Below are 19567 nucleotides of genomic sequence, written 5' to 3' on the forward strand. Positions count from 1 at the left end.
ATCCTCCTAGCTTTTTTTAGGTCCTCCCCTGTGTCCTGGAGAATTGACAAAAAGACTATCTGAGCTCCAGAGCCCCTAACCACCTCTCCCAGGGCTCTGTAGTCTTTCTTTATGGTCCCCAGGCTACTGGTATCTATATCCCTAGCACCCACATGGATCACTAGGAGTGGGTAATAGTCTGTGGGACTTACTAGAGCAGGCAGCCTCTCTGTAACATCCCTGATCCATGCCCCTGGTAGGCAACATCCCTCCCTCGAGACTGGGTCAGGAAGAGAGACGAGTGCTTCTGTCCCTTTCAAAGTAAAGTCCCCTACTACTACGACCTGGCGCTTTTTCTTGGCAGCACCAGTAGAGATCTTTACCAGTGCATCAGCTGGCTGTTTCTGGTGCAAGTGCATTTCCTCATTAGCCTCCTGCAGGACAGCAAAGCAGTTCTCCATGGGGACAACAGATTTAGGAGGAAGCCCCTTGCTTTTAATTGTCTTTTTCCTCCCTTTTTTTTTTTGTTTGTTTGTTTGTTTGTTTGGGTTTTTTTGTTGTTGTTTTTTTTTTTTTTTTTTTGTCACAAATTCACAGCTTCCCGGGATAACAGCCTCCTTCTTTCCTTCATGAGCTGGAGGGGAAGCTTGAGGCCCCTGCACAGTTTGGGGCTGGAGCAAGCAGCTCTGCTTCCTCTCAGCTACCCTGACATCTTGCAGCCTATTAATAGCATCCCGCAGCTCAGCCACCTGCTGCAGGAGGACCTCCACCAGGGAGCACCGAGTGCAGCCCTGCCCATTGTGTACCTTTCCCTCACAAGAGCAGTGAAGGCACTCTCTACACTCCAAGCTCTGCACTGCAGCCTCCCCTGTCATCTGCTCTGTCTGGGTGCCTACACTGGTCACAGCTGGGGCAGCCAGAGCAGAGCTCCCAGACCGGGCCCTGCTCATCCGATGACTTGCTCACCATTTTTGTTAAATGTTAGCAAATTCTGTAGTTATGTTGTGTCCATGTGTTCAGGATATCTTTCTTACACAGTTTGTTTAATCCCCTGTGCTTTCGCAACTTTTAGACAAGGGATAAGTTTGCTTGAAGAAAATTGAATTTCAGCAAGTTGGGATTCTTTCACTGTTCACTCACTTTTAATGTCCATTTTGTTGTTTTGCTATGAGAAACTGAATTATAATAGTAACCATATCAAACAAATCTGAATTACAATCATTTGAATTCCTGTTAACTCTGACTGGCTTTTTAAACTCAGTATGAGGACCAGATTATCTCTAAAGTACTCCTTTTGACAAAAAGGCTATCCCAGGGGACTCTTGGTAGACCTCCCTGTTGAGCTTTCTTACAGATTCCTGCATGCAGAAATGTAGTAGATGATTGGTGTAAAGCCACACCATTTGTTGCTATGGTACTTCCCTTAAATTCATTTTCATAACAATGCCACCAAATGAGTCATGCACTCAAGTCCAGAGTATAGTTTGGACCACAACGGAAGGGTGGTTGTGCATACTTAGAGACAAGGAAGAATACAGAATTAGTATTTCTGGTACAGTTCACAAGATATAGTGAACAGTCAAGAACATCTTCCCTTTCCAACCCTGATATTCAAGCCATTGTTTTTCCATTTCTTACTGTACCTCAGTCATGCAGCTGGTACCAGTGAAATCTTCTGCATATTATTTGTGTTCTCTTATTTGGCATGATGCGAAGGGTTAACCAGTGTACAGGGGGATTAGGGTTAAGCCTCTTGCTTAACAATGTTACTGCTCGTTCATGCTTATCATACTCGCTGTGTATGCTAGAACAAGATGTAAGGACATGGCTATTGCTAAGAGGTAGGGACCATGACTTGGTTCCCGTTCTTTGGACGCCCAGGCAGGCTGATATTGGCTCTGCGGTTTGGACAATGACCAAGTCTCCAGGGAGCATGCGTAACGACTAGGGGTGAAAAGTTCAGGCTCGAGGAAGACTCGTTTACTTCATCTTGAAACCCTTGCCTGTGACCACCAGGAGGCACTGCGCAAGCGCAAAGGACCTTTTAGCTCATTATAATACAAAGCAGGGATAGGACATGAATATGTATAGGTGTGTTGTGTAACCTCATCCATATGTATAACTTTAGAGAATAAATGTAGAGGGAAACAATGCTGAGGTGTGCATGCCTTTGGAGGAGCGATCACCCATGTGCCTCAGCGCTGAATAACGCATACCTACTTTTACAACTTGTTAAAGTTGTGGTGTCTATCCGCATATCAGGCACGCCTGACAAAGCAGAAATGTGCAGATGATACTGCTTGGTACTTCCTTACACACAGATTGTTTGCATAATTTCTTTTTCAGTTTCAGTTTACTTGGATGCATCTTAACTCTCTTGAATCTGCATATGTTCACTTTTGTAGAGATGAATGTTTTGTTTCCCACGGAAGATTTTTTTTTTATAAGTAAATATGTATTTGTTTACATGGGGGATAGACTATATGATTCTAATGCTTTTTGTATCATAAGATGACAAAAATGTCAGATTCTGTGTATTTTCCCATGTATGTTTTTCTTCTGATTCATTCTTTTTGTCCTGTGGGAAGCTGTGTTTCAGTAGAAAGCTATTTGAAAAATATAGGTAAAAGAAAATTGATCTTAAACTAATCCTTTGAGTCAATTAAATAATACTGATCTCAGTAGAACATATATTAGTGTACATGTGAAGTTACTAATACAGCATGAATTTATTACAGCTAGGGGTAGCCCAGTAAATTCCAGATGAATTCACAATAGCTGGATTCTTAAAATGCTACCAGGTTTACTTCAGGTTTTCTGTTTCCATGTGTAATTAATGCCAGAACACAGCACTGCTACCTGCTCCTGTTTGAAAAAAATAAAAAGAATAATCATGTATAAAATCAAATTGGAAACTTGAAAAGGTGTACCTGACTCTTGGTATTGTTAATCTCAAATAACAGTTTTGGAGTACCTGAAGATACTGATTTTACAGAATCAAAAGTTGTTATTCGTGTATCTCCTTCAGCACAAATCCGAACAGCCCAAATACTCCACGAACTATTTTACTGTAACTAGCTAGATTAGTAGCTTACTTGAAAAAATGATTCATATCATATTTAGAGATACCTATGTGTAAAAGTGGCTACAAAGTTATGCTTCAAGGGTATCTGTGAAAATAAAATGTATTTTCAAAGATTTGTTTGTCAGACAAGCTAATCCCATGTAGAAGCCTAGCAGCTTCTCTTAATAATAGTGGCAAAATCTGTTTGAATTGGTACTTCTTGTAAAAAGATGCTGGAAACTTGCACAGTTTCACACTGTTGGTTGGTAAGTCAGTTTGTGGGGTTTTTTATTGGGTTTTTTTTTTTTGTTTCGTTGGGTTTTTTTGTTTTTTTTTTTTTTTTTGTTTTTATTTGTCAGATGATTGTCTGAAGCTTTACCTAATGAAGTTTAGCATTTCGTGTGGAATGTGAAGTTTCACACTGGAATCTTCTGTGATGTTTAGGCCTATGTTAATACGCGGATTGACTCCACAACTCATTAAAGTTGTAACGTAGGTATTCTTTTTATTCAGCGCTGAGGTGCATGGGGATAGTTCCTCCAAAGTATGCACACCCAGGGTCGTTTTCCCCTCTACATTTATTCTCTTAAGGTATACATATGCATTAGATTACTCGATATGCCTATACATATTTAGTATCCATCCCCACTTCGTATTATAATGAGCTAGAAGGTCCTTTGCGCCTGCGCAGTACCCCTCTCTGGTCATGGGCAGGTGTCTCAAGATGAAGTAAATGAGTCTTCCTCCTGTGGGTAGGGGTCTTCAAGATGAAGTAAATGAGTCTTCCTCTTCTTAAACTTTTCACCTTTTAGTCTTCATGCATGGTCTTAGGGTTTGGTCGGTGTCCCAGCCATAAACCATCAGCTTCTCCCCCTTATCAGTAGAACCAGGTGTCTGCTTTTCCTCATCAATAGAACCAGTAGTTAGTGCGTTTGTTCTGCTTAGTAGGCATGATAGGTATTTGCAACAGACAATACTTTTGTTTAAGCAACCGAATTCCTCTAACCCCCTTGTACATTGGTCAACCCTCTTCGTCAATATAACATCACATATTTTTAATTACATTATTCCAGCTTGGTACTGGCAATTACCAGACTCAGACCCCCAACTTCGGCAAATGTATTTAGGTTTGAAGATTTCACTGGTCTCTTTTTTTCATCAGCCCTTACTGTTGGAAAACAGCAAAATTTTGTATAATAAACTTGAAATTTATAAATTAGTAGTGAAGTTTTATATATATATTACAGAATGTTATAGCTTTATAACTTTATAATTTTGTATAACTTTATAATTTTGTATCACGGCGGTTCTAATGTTGCAATATATCACAGCTGTCTTGTATCCAATGTTACAAAACATAGCATAACCGAATATGGTAATAGGTGTATAAAAGAATTTAGAAAAGTATGTACTGGAGACTATACCCAAGTAGAACCTGTGTATATGATAGCCAGAAGAGCATACCAGAAAGAAGATAAGAAAATGCTAACGTCCACACAAGGATTGGAATATACTCAAGTAAGGGAAAGGTGAAAAGGACAACCTGAGGAAGACTTCTTACTTCATCTGAGGAAGACTCTTACTTCACCGGAACGACCACCAGACGACCACCAGAGGGGGCCGCGCAAGCGCAGAAGAGGCTGATGTCGTAATAGATGGATGTGGCAATCCCTAATGCATATGTATCAGTTAAATGTTGTAACCTATGATGAATATGTATTAACTGTGAAACTTTTAGGGTATAAATTGTGGACGCGATGTGACGAGGTTGAAGCCAGATTTGGGCGAGTGCCCCTGGTTTCCCAGCGCTGCAATAAAGCACCTCATATAACCATTCCGGTGGTTATGTGTTTGTTCCTACGCTAACATTACCATATATAATGTTTCCATAGCTTAATAGACCAAATGTGTTTTGTGCACACTTAATACAAAAGCAGGGCACCAAGGACTCCAGTAACTGCTTTATGTATTAGTTATATGATGGTGTAAATCAAATCATGGACCAATGAGGCTGTTTCGTTTTTTTTTTTTTTTTGTAATGTAGAGTACATGCACTGTGAGACAAGGAGGCACAAAAGCACAAAATGGAATATAAACCTTTGTAAGTAAGTGGAATGAATCGGTTTTAAGTAATGTTAAGTTTGATGGCTTTGTAACAGTACCAATGGGAAATAACTGATGTACATGAAGATAAACCGTTGTAGTTGACATAGTTTTAGGTCCTTATGACCTTAGTACAAAAAGTGTAAGAAAAACAGGATAGAAAAACAGGACCTGGGGATGGGGAGTATCTGGGACTAGCAGATGTCCAGGATGGGCACAGTTAAACTAACTGATAAGTAGAAGAATGGGATGATTGCTGTGTCTGTAGTGTTAACGAACCTATTAAGCTAATGTAAACATCTACTGGGAAGTATCTGGGACTAGCAGGAGTCCAGGATGAGAGCGGTTAAACTAACTGATAAGTAGAAGGACAGGATGATTGCTGTGTCTGTAATGTTAATTAAGCTGGTGTAAACATCTACTGTGCCTGCTTCCAAGGCTGCTAGAAGTGATGAAGATTGTTGGAAGAAGTAAACGATCCTCAGAGACCACCACCACATTTTTGTATACATGCGGGAAACTTTCTGGAAAATTATGTAGTTCATACTTAGCCTCATGAATATGCACGTATGCCCAGTGACTATATAAGGACGGCTTGTGTAGCAATAAGAGGACGCATGTTAGGAGGAGCTATCCCCCGTGTCTGCCGGCTCTGCAGTAAGGAGTACCTCCCTGTCAATTTAAACTTTGTTGGCGAGTTTGTTCCTGTAGTTTTCTCCGAATTAACTGATAATGGAGAGTGCCAGAGCAAGTTAGAACAGTTTTTTTGTTGCTCTCTGTATATGTTGGGAGAAGGATATTTGTATCTTAGTTGTGAAACTAGCCATTTTTTACTTCCAGCTCTCATCCCAATACTTCAGAGCGCTGTAGCACTGAAGTCAGATGTCTGTTTACAACAGTACTGTTTTTTCAAAGTTTGCTTAAGTCTGACAGTGGGGAAAATTTACCAAGGTCCCCCCAGCTTTGAGATTCATAGTCTGATGACAGTTTAGGGAAGGGAATGGCAAATATGTATGTAAGATATCAACAGATTGACAACAGTCCCACACTGCTGAATAAGAACACAATTTGCCACAAACATTTAACAGTTGGTTTGCAACTCACCAGTAGGGGAAGCACAACACACACTTTTTCCTTATGCAACCATAGTGTGAGAAGAAAGGCCACATCAAGGTACGTGAAATAGTGCTGACTGACAAAGATTTTGTATTAGCATTTATATCTCTGGGACTTCCAAATGTGCATGAAAACAGAGGTCTTAGCTTTTGCTCCACTCTTGGTTAGATTCAACCACCTCCTGTGTGAGAGCTCAGGACAGAGCTGGGTGAGAGGCTGATACAGGGCTTTCAAACATAAAGAACATTGTACTAGGATGTGATGCTCACAGGTCCCTATCAGTAACCATGGTGTTCTGTTACTTTCTTGAGAAAAAGGCAGTGGACTGACAGGTTTAGAAGAAATGTTTGTGACTGTGTTTTGGTGCAGACAGAACAGATATTCCATCATATTCTCCCATGGGGCCATGCACTTTATACCTTCTTCATCAGGAGTGCTGTGGTCTCCACTTTCAGAGCCAAAGGACCTTTTCAGACTGGTAAAGCAGTAAACCCTTTTTTTAAAGAAGAAAAAAAAATCAACAAAACCACCTGCAACCTTTTCTAGATACCGTCTGGTTTCTTTCAAAGTATAGTATTCATCATGGGGCTCGGTCCTACATTTCTGGTTTTAACATGTTTAAAAATAATCTTTGAAGGGGCAATGAAGAAGCACTGAGTGAAGATAGAAACACTAACAAAAGAATGTAAAAGGAGAGCATAAAGGAGGCAAAGAGAGAAGTGAATGAAGATGGAAGATGAAATTAAGAAAGAGAATCCACACAACTACTTACAAAGAAAAAGGCAAGATTGAAATTAGGTTTTTATACGTTCAGATTTTACGTGTGGTTGGTGAAACTTAGACCTGATATTGCTGGAAGTAAGTCCAATTGGACTAATGCATTTGTACCTCATTACAACAGGGCAAAAAAGTAGCTTTTATTTTTCTCTTTTTTTCTTTAGACAAAATGCTTAGTGATTTATGAGCTAGTCTGTTTTCAGAAAGGAGTTGAGAGTATCAGGGTTTCACTGAGACTTTGGTTCCTGAGTGCCTATAGCATTTTAATTAAGCTTAGGCTAAATTTTAGAGGTGTTTGTCAATGAGGATCTTAAGTTCAGTGAAACATTTGAACATTAATACTTTTGAGAACAGTATCCGTTAAATTTTCTAGGGACAGTGAAACAACCAGGAAAGAATAATTGCTGGCTTGAACAAGAGGAACTTTTGCTTACCACGCCTGGCTGGGATGCTGTAGATGGAGAATGTATCCACGTTTTTGTTTAGTACAGCTATTTAGCAAGGTCATTCTTATTCTACAGATTTGTAAGGATGTTATTCTGCAAAGAATAATTTCATCACCTTTACAATAGCAGTACAGTTGGAAGGGACTAAGCTGTCTCATTCAGGACAATACACACAGGTCTTCTATAAAAGGCCTCATGAATAATTTAATGTAAAAGACTACAGAATATCTTTTCCTCAAGATAAAGCAGTCTGACATTGCTCTTCCTGTTAAAGGAGTTTGTGTCTTTCTCTGTAGTTTTCCAGAGTGTCCATTTGCAAGAAAAAAACATTCATAGTTCCAGGCTGCCCAACATATTCCTTCACAATACTGTTAAAAATGTTTCTCATTTTAATGTATAACCCCCTCAGAATTAACTACTGAATGTATAACTTGAAAATGTGAGCTCATGATATTCTGGGTTGGGAGTTTTTCAGTCAAAACCACATACATATTAAATCTTTGTGTCAGTGTTGGGCTGCAGAGAGGATTAAACACTCAACAAAAATGGCTCCAGCAAACATGAAGATAGAAGAAAGCAAAGGCATCTAGGTTTTGTTCCTTTATTCTGTCATGCTGGAGGAATGAGCTACAGCCTGTTGATTTAATTGTGCTAAGCCCTGTGGGCTTTCAGCTATGTTAATCATGCTCTGTGCAGAGCAGCTGGTGCTAGGCACGCCGGCTGCGAAGCAAGCCCTCCTGCATCCTACCCCTGCTTCTGGGGTTGTGGGGGTCAGGCTAGAGGGCATTTCAAAGCAGAGACCTTTGTTGCCTAAAGAAATGGCCTCATTTTCTTTAATTTTATACCTGCTGTAAAATCAATTCCAAATAATAATATCTAACCTATTACTGACACTTTATCCTGTGGGGAATAGCTGGTTTTGACTATTACAACCAACCACTGATTTTCCCCTGGCCCTTAGGGCCTCCTGTTTCCACTGAGGCAAATGTTGCTGATAAATGCCTCCTTCAAAGTGACTTTTCCAGCTGGATTGGAGGGATTCCAGTCACCCATTTGATGAAGCTTTAACCAGAAACCTGTTGGACAAATTAAATACGGGTTAGCCTCTTGCTCTGGACTATATTGAAAGCCTATAAATGCAAAATGTTTGAGTCATAGAACATTGTGCTTTGTAATTAACTATTGTAACTTCGAAAATAATGATGATCTGGAAATGTGCAGACTTGGGCTGCTCCTGGAATATTTTCAATCTAGTTGAAAATAGCTGGTCAGTGGGCTATTTGACAAGTTGAAAATGGCAAGGCTGATGTCAGCAAGTATGACAGAGTAAAATAGGCAGAGGTTGACTCTTTTCAGATTTCAGTGCAGAAGGAAAGATTTTTTGGTGTGGACATCAGGTGGCTTTTTTCTGTCTTTAGTCAGGAGGTTAATGTTTCAAAACATGGGCTCTTAAGTGAGAAAATTTTAAAGAGAGAAAAAATTTTAAAATTTTAAAGAGAGAAAAAATATTTGATGAACAAATACTGAATCTTATAATTTTATCTGGGTCAAAATATCATTCCAAGTACAATGAAATATTAATGAACATGTTTCTTGAAGAACTTCCCTCAAGTTCTGTCTCAACATTAATTGTAAATGTGCTATAATTCTCCATGCCTCTTACCAGCTGTCTTCTGGCGAACATTTGATGTTGATCTTAAGTAAATCTTAAATCTTCAGTTGTCACTAGGTTTCTTGGAAGACTTGTAAAAATGCAGTTTTCAATGGTGCTCATGCATGTGTATTTCATCATCAATCAGTATGAAAGAAGTAAGACTTAAATTCAAGCTGATATGTTATGATACTGTTTGTGCAGAAAAAGATATTTACCAAAGATGATACCTCTTTGCTTATCTATCTTAATTTTCAAATACAAGTAGCAGAGTGATAGAATAATCTTTTTGCATAAATGTGCTTTGTAAGCTAACTTCTACTTCCTTCATTAGAATATCTATGACAACATTGTATTGTGTCCGGTAAGAAATTAAGAACTGCTTGATTACTTGTGGTTCATACATAGTTATATTTCTAAATAGAATAAATAATTTTTGTCTCTCTCACTTTGCTTTAGTGGTTGTATCAGATACTCCTCTGTGATTGCATGAGACCTTGTATAATGTGGTGGTTCATGACTAGAGCTCCAAAATGTGATTACCCTATCAAGAGCGATAGTATCTTTACCATTTCTATCATGTGGTCTATTAGTCTTAAGACCTTTTCACTTCCTAAACAGGAGAATTAAAAACAGAATTATTTTTTTTTACTCTCCAATCTTTCTGATATTATCTTTATTAACATTATTCACAGAGTTGTTAGGTGAAAGGGATCAGCTAGCTCTCTTAACTTTGTAAACTCAAGCCAACCACAAGGGTAGCAATCCAAAGCATTAGAGAGGAAGTCTTTGTTCTCAGAAAAATGGAAGAATAATATGAGGTTCGTTTCATCTTGTCCTTCCAACTTAGAGTGTATAGAGATAGGGCAAGTGGAAGGCTCAGTGAGGAGATAAAACTGTATAACTTTCTTTTCCTTCTCAGTCTAAAACCACTTAGTACTTTTTAGAACACTGCAATATTGGTAAAGGACTTCCATATCTCTAGTCAGAAAATCAGAGGCAGTAAATATAAGTGTATGTGTGACTTGTGCAAGTGAATCTGGTACATACATTCAGGGGCCAGGATGATTTTCAAATGCCTTTTTTTTTTTTTTTTTTATTAGACAAAGTTTAGGTTTATGATTTTTCATTTGGGAATACATCTAGAAGTGATAAATATAAAGCCAAGCTGGTTTTACCTAAGTTCTGTGGGTTGCAAGGCAGAACTCCATCTGAAAACACTATTGTCAGCTCCCTCCCCTTATGGTTTTTAGACATTGTCAGCATTGGTATCTTCAGTGAACAGAGCTGGGAGAGCTGAGGAAAGACAATTACTGCAGCAGACTTATCTGAATCTTTCTAAATCTTCATGGAAAGAGACTGGGACCTCGCTATGGATCCTGTATTGGACTTGTAGCTCTTGCAGGGCAGGGAGCAATGAAGTCCTGTGCTCTTCCATCTGCTCTCTTCACATCATAAACTCACAGCTAATTAATCAGCTGTAATTTCCAGATGGCCTTTCAGATCAGCCTAAGGCAGTGCAAACTTCAGCAAGGCAGCATGACAGAACTCCATTATTAAAGTTTCTGGTGAAAGAAACATAATATAGTGTTTTCTACTGTATTTAGAAGGCTGAAAAACTAGGAGCTAGAGAGAACACATTGTTCAAACGTAAGTAAGCCAAGACTTTCAGCAGTGATACTTGTAATGAAACACCATTTACTGTGATGTGTGCATACTTTCATAAATAAGCTCTTCTAAAGGACTTGGAACAGAGGAAAAGGAACTTTCAATTTCATGATAATACTAGAAAACTTTTCATCTCTATTTTTATTTCCCTACACTGTGCCATACTATGGATAATTTTGAAAGAGCAAGCTACTCATAGTTCTCAGATTACCTTGGTAATCAATTACTTTGTTTGGATCATGAGTGTGATAGATTGTTGCTAACAAGTAAAAATGCTAAACCCTAAGCTTCAGTACAGTTACAATTAATTGAAAACTGAACCTTAGCACCTATAAACTTTGGCTTCATTCAAGTATTTGAAGATTATCTACTGCTGTAAGAAAACCTGTCAGATGTGTCACAGTACCAATGGGTGGAAATTGAAGATAAATTTGGTTTAATGTAAATTGTCCAGAAACAAGAATTTGTTCATGGAAACAAAGGATTTTTGAACATTTTGTTGTATTTTACAATAACTATGCTATTTGATGCTACACATAGAAGGCACTAATGTGAACAGTGGGGTTTTTTTCTCCTTTGCAAAAGGATGGGCTTATATGCTGGAATCACTAAGATAATCTTCATGTTACCTTTTTTTTAGAACTATTGTCATGCAGAGTACCATAAGACACCAAATTCTGTGCCTCTCAGTGCAGGTGAAAGAAAGGATTCTTTCTCAGAAACCTTTTAACAAGTCTTGTCTAAATAATGGTGCTAAATCTAGCTTTTGTTAAACTCAGCACCATGAAAAATTTAGGTGAGATGTAGCTGAGAATGTTTATAATAAGAATGAGGGTTTGTGTGAGTTTGTTTCTGAAAGTTGGATATGCGGGATGCAAGCTCCCACAGATACAAAATTAAATAGAATGTTTGCACAAGCTCTTGTAAAGGAAAGCCACCAAGTCTGAACAGCTCTGTTGCATAGCCTGAATATTTCTATGATCTTCCTATGTTTGCTATTTTATTCATGCCAGGACAGTTAGGGGCCTTCATTCCTTGCATAATATAACTACGAGAAGACAGGAAACTGGAGAGGTTCTGGAAAGTAGCTTTTTCTTCATCCATGACCTTGTGAGCAGAAATAAGCATTTTTATCTGGTTGGTAACCCAAAACTCTTTATAAAGTCTTGATTTTCAGAGCAAAAGTACCCAGCACTTCTGAAATTATTTTTTTTTAAGGCATTTGAAGTAATACATAATAAAACTGATCTTCTCTAAACCATTTTTAAACTTTTTAAATCTGTAATGTTAAGCACAGCAGTGTGATTCAGGGAAGTGAGTGTTTAAGCTCACTTCATATATAATATTATGCGATCTTTTTTGGTCTTTATATAGTAACAAGGACTTACCACATTAATGAGTGTCAATACTGACATGGATCCATAAAGAAGCATATTTGTGCTGATGCTTTAATTGTGGCATAGTGGTAAAAATTGAAGGAAAAATAGAGGATCTATCTTTGTGTCCTAGATTTTACTTTAGAAAATCAGTGCATAGATAGATAATGTGAAATTGCAGAGTTAGTGAAGCTTTATAACCTATTGCAGTAATACAAAGGGACCTCACAAAATTAAAATGGCAAAAAGTAGCAGAAAAGTCTTAGTGTAAATTACTGGAAGATTATGCATCTAGGAAGAAGTAAACTGTACTTGGATAATCCTGGACTCAGAACTGGAGGTTATAATTCAGGAAAGAGAGATCTTTCCATCATTGGCAGCTCCACTAAACCATTGGTTTAATGTTCTGTGGCAACCGAACCTATCACCAATGTGTCAGGCTTCCCTGAGAGAATATTGATGACAAGACAAAAGATGTGATCATGCTACTGTACAAATGGGCCCACATCTTCACACAAAAGCATACAGATAACCACACAGTTGATATATTGGATGGATTTGCTGCCATTCAGAGGGACCTTGACAGGCTGGAGAATGAGGCAGAGAGAAACCTTGTGGAGTTCAACAAAGAGAAGTACAAAGAAATCATCCCAGACACTGGTACAAGCTGCAGACCAGCTGGTTGGAAAGCAGGTCTGCAGAGAAGGGCCTGGGCATTCCGGTGGACAGTAAACTTCACAGCAAAGAAGGTGAACAGCCTCCTGGGCTGTGTTAGGCAGAGTATTTTCAGCCGGTGAGGTCTCTTGTATTCAGTACTGGTGAGACACATCTGGAGTGCTGGGTCTTCTGGGTTCCCCAGTTTATGTGTCTATATGGACTTGCTGGAGCAAGTCCAGTAGAGGGCTACAAAGATTAAAGGACTGGAGTCTTTCTCAAATACAGAAAGGGTAAGAGATCTGCAACTGTTTAGCCTGCAGAAGGATCAGGGGTCTTAAAAACTGGCCAGGTTTACCTGCTTTCTTGTAGTGACTGTCCAGGTTAGCATATTGGACAGTGTGGGCCCTTTGTTCTGAGTCAGTATGGCAGTCCTGATATCCTTCTATGGATTCCATATATTGAAACCCACGTTGTTTCTGCATTTTGTGCTGAATTTCAGTTCTGATCTGTTTCTGCTGTTATGTATCTGTATGCCACTTTGAGGCTTGTTTCCTTTTGTCTTCCCCTGGACTCTGCTTATCCATAAGCCATTTTCTTCATCTGGCATAAATTGCCCTTTAGTCTTACAAACTGTCATTATTGTATGGTTTCTGAAGTAATGTAATAGAGCAAGATGAAATCTGGCCTGTGGCAACAAGCACCAGCATCATGAAGGGTATGAAGATTTACGTTTGTTTACTGTTGCTCAGCTTTTATCCAAGTCTGAACTTTCTGCCCCTATGGACTGGTAAGTAGACTTTGCCTAACTGGAACAACTTTGCTCACTTTGAGTTAGTCTTCTGCTTGGTAAGAATGCCATGTTGTGAAGGCAATCAGAACTAGACACTCATGTAGTGAAGTCAGCTGACCTAGTTGAATTTCACAAATTAAATTGGTAAATTGATTTACTTCATTTACACTGGGCCTATGTGTCTTATAACAGTTGTTTCCTTTGAGGACAAGATGCCCAGAATTAACTCTCTGGACTACTCTGCAAAACCATTTAATTTAATAGAGAAATTTACTTTTTCGTTATAGACAGAATCATAGAATAGTTAGGGTTGGAAAGGACCTTAAGATCATCAAGCTCCAACCTCCCTCCCTCACACTAAACCATGTCAACTAAGGCTCTGTCCAACCTGGCCTTGAACACTGCCAGGGATGGAGCATTCACCACTTCCCTGGGCAACCCATTCCAGTGCCTCACCACCCTCACAGTAAAGAACTTCCTCCTTATATCTAACCTGAACTTCTCCTGCTTAAGTTTGAACCCATTACCCCTTGTCCTATCACTGCAGTCCCTGAGGAAGAGTCCCTCCCCAGCATCCTTACAGGCCCCCTTCAGATACTGGAAGGCTGCTATGAGGTTTCCATGCAGCCTTCTCTTCCCCAGGCTGAACAGCCCCAACTTTCTCAGTCTGTCTTCATATAAGAGGTGCTCCAGTCCCCTGATAATCCTCGTGGCCCTCCTCTGGACTTGTTCCAGCAGTTCCATGTCGTTTTTATGTTGAGGACACCAGAACTGTACACAATACTCTAAGTGAGGTCTCACGAGAGCAGAGTAGAGGGGCAGGATCACCTCCTTCAACTCCTTTTGATGCAGCCCAGGATATGGTTTCTGAAATAGCTGTCTATTTTGGAACTAAATAACATGTTTCATGAAAGCTTTTGAGGAAGAAAAAGTTTGGTTCCTTATGGTCTTGCAGGTGTCTAAGGAACTATTACAGATTATGAACTGTTTATGCATTTTGTGACAGCTGGCAGCATTGCTCCTTGCTCAACTGTGTATGGAAAAATAGACATTAAAAAAAAAAAAAAAAAAAAGAGTATGTTTTCCAGGAGAATGCCTGGGTGTGCTAACGCTACTTCTGTAAGTGACAAAACTGCCCTTGAATGCAGTGTGGGTGAAGGGGTTTGAAGTGGAAGCAGAATATTTTGTTGCTTGTTCTTCTGTGAGTAGAAAACAACAGAATTTGAATGTCTTTATCTCCCTACTCTTTGTTCAGTAACTCATAGCTCAACATAACTGAGACAGTAAGAATGTAAGTATAGAGCAGTGGAACATACTAGACAGTGAGATTTGCTTATCCTAAAGAATCAAAACAATGTAGTGAATATATAATCACCCAGGATATTTAGTATGCATAATGAGAGAACATTAGTTTTACCATTTATAAAATGTTGTAACATCTTTCTAAGCTCTTCACATATGGATGGATTTGATGTATGGCTGAGAATGAAATGTTTTAGAAAGTAAACTTTCCCATTGGGTTTCTTTTTTTTTTTTCTTTCCCCTGTTACTGATAACTGTTCTCTTTTATTGTTTTTACAAATGACATATGTACAGTAATTTCTAGAAGGAGGGATAGCAGCTACCAAGGCAGCAGCCTGATTAACAGACAAAGGAAATATTTTGGGCCATGACATGAAGAATAAATATGGCAAATCAAATCTGTGGTAAATAGTTAACTCTGAGCTGCAGAAAAGGGAGGAAGAAAATGATGTCTGGCTCGCTCATGGATTTACCTGTGGCATAAGCAGTGGTGTGAACACCCGTTTATTTCCAGGCATCAGTGCTTGGCTGGAGTGAAAAAAAATTACTAAACTGTGTTGAAAGATTTTTGTTTAACCCATGTTTCTTTTGCAAACCAGGGTCCTACTGTTCAACCATAAAGTTGTTCAGTACTCAGTCCTTATATCCAAGAACAAGAAAAATAGATGATTTTCCTGTACAGTTGATTTTGTTCCAGTGAGTTCCAGTAATTAAACATGGTGCTTATTTGAGCCAAGTCTTTGCTAGTGGTTATGCAGCTGCCTCAGAAGTTATCATGGCTGAAGCTCTGTTCAGAGTTAGCCACATCTCTGACCCATCCAACTGTGCTTGCCTGCTTGAGGTCATGTCTGCTCTGGCTGCTGTGCCTCTGTCTTCTCCCGATTTCTCTTCTACCTCCCTATTTATTCCTCTCCATTTCCTTCCTCCTTTTCTGTGGGGGTTTTGTGCCTGATATCTTCCTCTTGTGTGTTTTTCTAAGTTGTCCTCGATGTTTAGAAGGATCTCCCCACAAGTTAGCAAAGGCACTTCAGAACTCTTCTTCAGCCTCTGGTATTTCTATTTTGGCAGGAAGTCTACAGAAGTATTGAAAGCAAGTAAGTGTACAGATAATGTGCTGAAATGATTGATCATATTAGTGACTAATCTTAGGGGTTTTTTTTTTGTTTGTTTTTTTTTTAGTATTATCTATACGTCCATATTTGGGGGTAGCGACTGTATTTGGTTAGCAAGTGGAGTCCCTCATTTTAGACCATGTCTAAATTATTAATAATACATTTTTTTTAATATTATGATGTTGATTAAAGGCAACAGGAGTTACAAATCCTAGGGTATCACATAAATTATATAGAATGGAGAAATTTATTTTCACCCATGCAGAAATTCAGTACATGCTGAACTCTTTCTGTATTCCACATGACTTTATGCTTTTATTTATGTTATCTCTCATTGGACACTCTGCTTTTCCTCCACCCTTGTACTCTGTACAATTGGTAGATACCCTTGGGGGGTCACAGTGTATTGCCTTCAGGTTTTTTACTAGTGGCTTTCTCTTGCCTTTCAAGTGTTTTCATTCACTGGCTTAAATCTACCTTTGTTTTTCCGTAAGCCTATTAACAAAATGTCTGCACTAGTCTTCCTATTAAATTTGTAATCCAGTTGGAGAATGAACTTTGCCAGATCTTCCTAACTGATTTATAGACACGTAATCTACCCATTCGCTACGGCGTACACTCTGATTTTTTTATGTAGAATAACCTTATTTACATTGTTCTTTCTTCTGGCCAAGGAATCCTCTTATTCTCCCAAATGGAGCACTGTGAATGGTAGAGCACAGTGTATCTTTTTCAGTTGGTTGGCCTTTTTGAGGTCAAGGTGTTCCTAATCACAAGGGTTTTATGAATGCTTAACAAACAACACATCTGTCCTTTGGACTCCTTTGACTGACAAAGAGCTGCTCTACTAAATGCATCTGTGTTCCCTCCATCTGCACAAGATTATTCCCATTGAAGTTTCTGTATTTTTCTCATCAACTTAATTTCAGCAAAAATGGAATGTGAAAGGAAGTGAAATTTGGACTAAATTTACATTAGCCTAACAGCTCTGTTGTTAGAAATTACATAATAGAGAGCAGTATTCTTCAAGGAAGAAAAGTAAGTTTTGATCCAGAAACATGGGCTATTGAAGACAGGCACAGCAGTGGTGCTCAAAGGAGAGGCTGAAACTGTAACTGAATGAGAAAAGCATTTTATGAGTAAATCCAGTCTGGTGGACTACTGAGTTCCTACTTTATTAAACCTGAACACAGGCAGGCTCTTTGTGGGCTTTAGTGGTCTTTAAAACTCCTTTGTCCCATTCTCTCTTTTGTAAAGGGATAATGATAATAAAATAACTTTATTCCAGAACAAAAGATCTGCCACAAAAATCCTAAGCCTTTTTTTACCTGTGAAATTGAGATTTTGGCACTTTATCTACCTCCAGTACCAGTGGAAAGAGGGGAAAAAGAAGAAATAGGGTAAAAGTAAGTGTTGGCAAGGTGGAGAAGAGCAGTGAAAGAAGACAGAGATGCTAAGTGCAGAGAAGTAGGGGGCCAAGTTCTATGTTAGTGGTTATTTTCACTGGTTAAGACATGCAGTGTGCAGTGTCACTACTGTTTATATTGCTGCAGAATGCTGATGCTTGAGCTGAAACCTGTTTAAGTATCATACCTGTACTAGGTATGAGAAGAAACAGAAAAAGTGTCTTACCACAAATCCCCCAACACATCAATCTCACATGTGGAAATAGTCCATGTTTCTATGGTTGCATGTCAGGCTATTACTCTTAATGAAGAGGAAGTAGCTTGAAGATTGATAGACTTCGCAAATCTCAGCATAGTGTCACAGAAAAATAAACTGCACCTTGAATCTGCTTGTTCTAATAAGAGAAAAGAGGCACCTGAGTAGATGCCACAAGGTGGTCTTTGAATGACAGCCCCAGGACTTGAGAGAACCTCCCAAGGGAAGGGTAAATCTCTAGATAGCTTGTTTTCCTAAGCATCTGCTACTTAGCTTGCTGCCCCTTTGTTCTGACCAGATAGGATTTTTTCCTGTGTTGAGCAGCAGCAGATAGTAAGAAAGCAGCAGGAATGAAACAGTTAATCAGGCTTCCCACCTTAAATTTTGGCATTCCTTTTTATGGGTAACAAGAGCACTGTGAGATATAACTGATGAAGAATACCTCATGCATGTGAACAATCACATAGGACTGAAAGTTAGCATCTGAAATGTTGGCAAAATAATCCTGAAATGTAATGTCAGAAACAGTGAAAAATATGGGGCCAAACATGACTGCCACAGAATGCTGCAGAATATAATTATGTCAAACAATGATGTGATTTTTTTCTTTCTGTGGAAAAATATGCAATAACAATGAATAAAATCAAAACCATCAACACATAAGTGGGAAACTGTAACAACCATTTCTATGCTGGGGCATAGGTGATTAAAAGAAAAAATAATGTAGCTGGAAGGTGACATTAAAAATGCACCTGGCATTAGATGCAAAGGTAGTCTAAAAGAATCATAGAATCATAGAATAGTTAGGGTTGGAAGGGACCTTAAGATCATGTAGTTCCAACCCCACTGCCATGGGCAGGGACACCTCCCACTAAATCATGTCACCCAAGGCTTTGAACACTGCCAGGGATGGAGCATTCACAACTTCCTTGGGCAACCCATTCCAGTGCCTCACCACCTTCACAGTAAAGAGCTTTTTCTTTATATCTAATCTAAACTTCCTCTGTTTAAGTTTGAACCCGTTACCCCTTGTCCTACCACTACAATCGCTAATGAAGAGTCCATGGAGGATTTTACATTTTCCAAGTTTCCTTTGCTCCAGTGCAATCTTTTTAGAGAAGTAATACTCATCAGCTGTGTATGGCTACAAAAAGAGTGTATAATCCATTCTTGAAATCTAAAAACTATGTTAACACATCTTGTGTCCATGTATCTGTAGACCTTGAAAGCTGAATTCCTGAAACTGAGCCCTTGCTAATGAGGAACACTAGTCTAGTGCTCAGAACTGTGCCCTGTCATACCACATCATCAGGTATGGATGGAGAAAGCAGCTAAGATGCAAATTGGTGATTAGAATAGCCACCTGTGCTATGCTAATGAGAAAGTTAAATCAAGAAAACCCAAGTGAAATAAATAATTAATGTGGTTCTCCATGCATACCTCCCTCATCCTTCTAAATCCCTTTTTCTAACTTGGCTTTGAGAAATTTTAGACAACTCTTCTAATTCTTTTCAGTCTGCTTATTTCTAGCTTTTCAGTAAATGACAAGTATTTTTACTTGTCTCCTTTGCAAAGCAGAACCCAAAATAGCAACATGTATTTGCATGTGTTTTGTACAGGTGTACTCTTAAGGTTTCTCACATGGAATAAGAAATCATCCTTCATTCTTAATATGCTGTCGGCTAAAGACACTGAGACAATTTGGGAGAAATAGGCATATGGTGTCCTCACAAACTTACTAGAGGCAAGATTTACTCAATCTGCATATGATCAATGACCTCTGAATATTCAATAGCGAAAATCCAATAGCAAAAATTCTAATGTATATAAGTAAGAGTAGGGAAGTCTGAGTTGTATGTAAAAT

Source organism: Lathamus discolor, chromosome 1 (genome assembly GCF_037157495.1).
Source record: "Lathamus discolor isolate bLatDis1 chromosome 1, bLatDis1.hap1, whole genome shotgun sequence".
NCBI classification, from domain to species: Eukaryota; Metazoa; Chordata; class Aves; order Psittaciformes; family Psittacidae; genus Lathamus; species Lathamus discolor.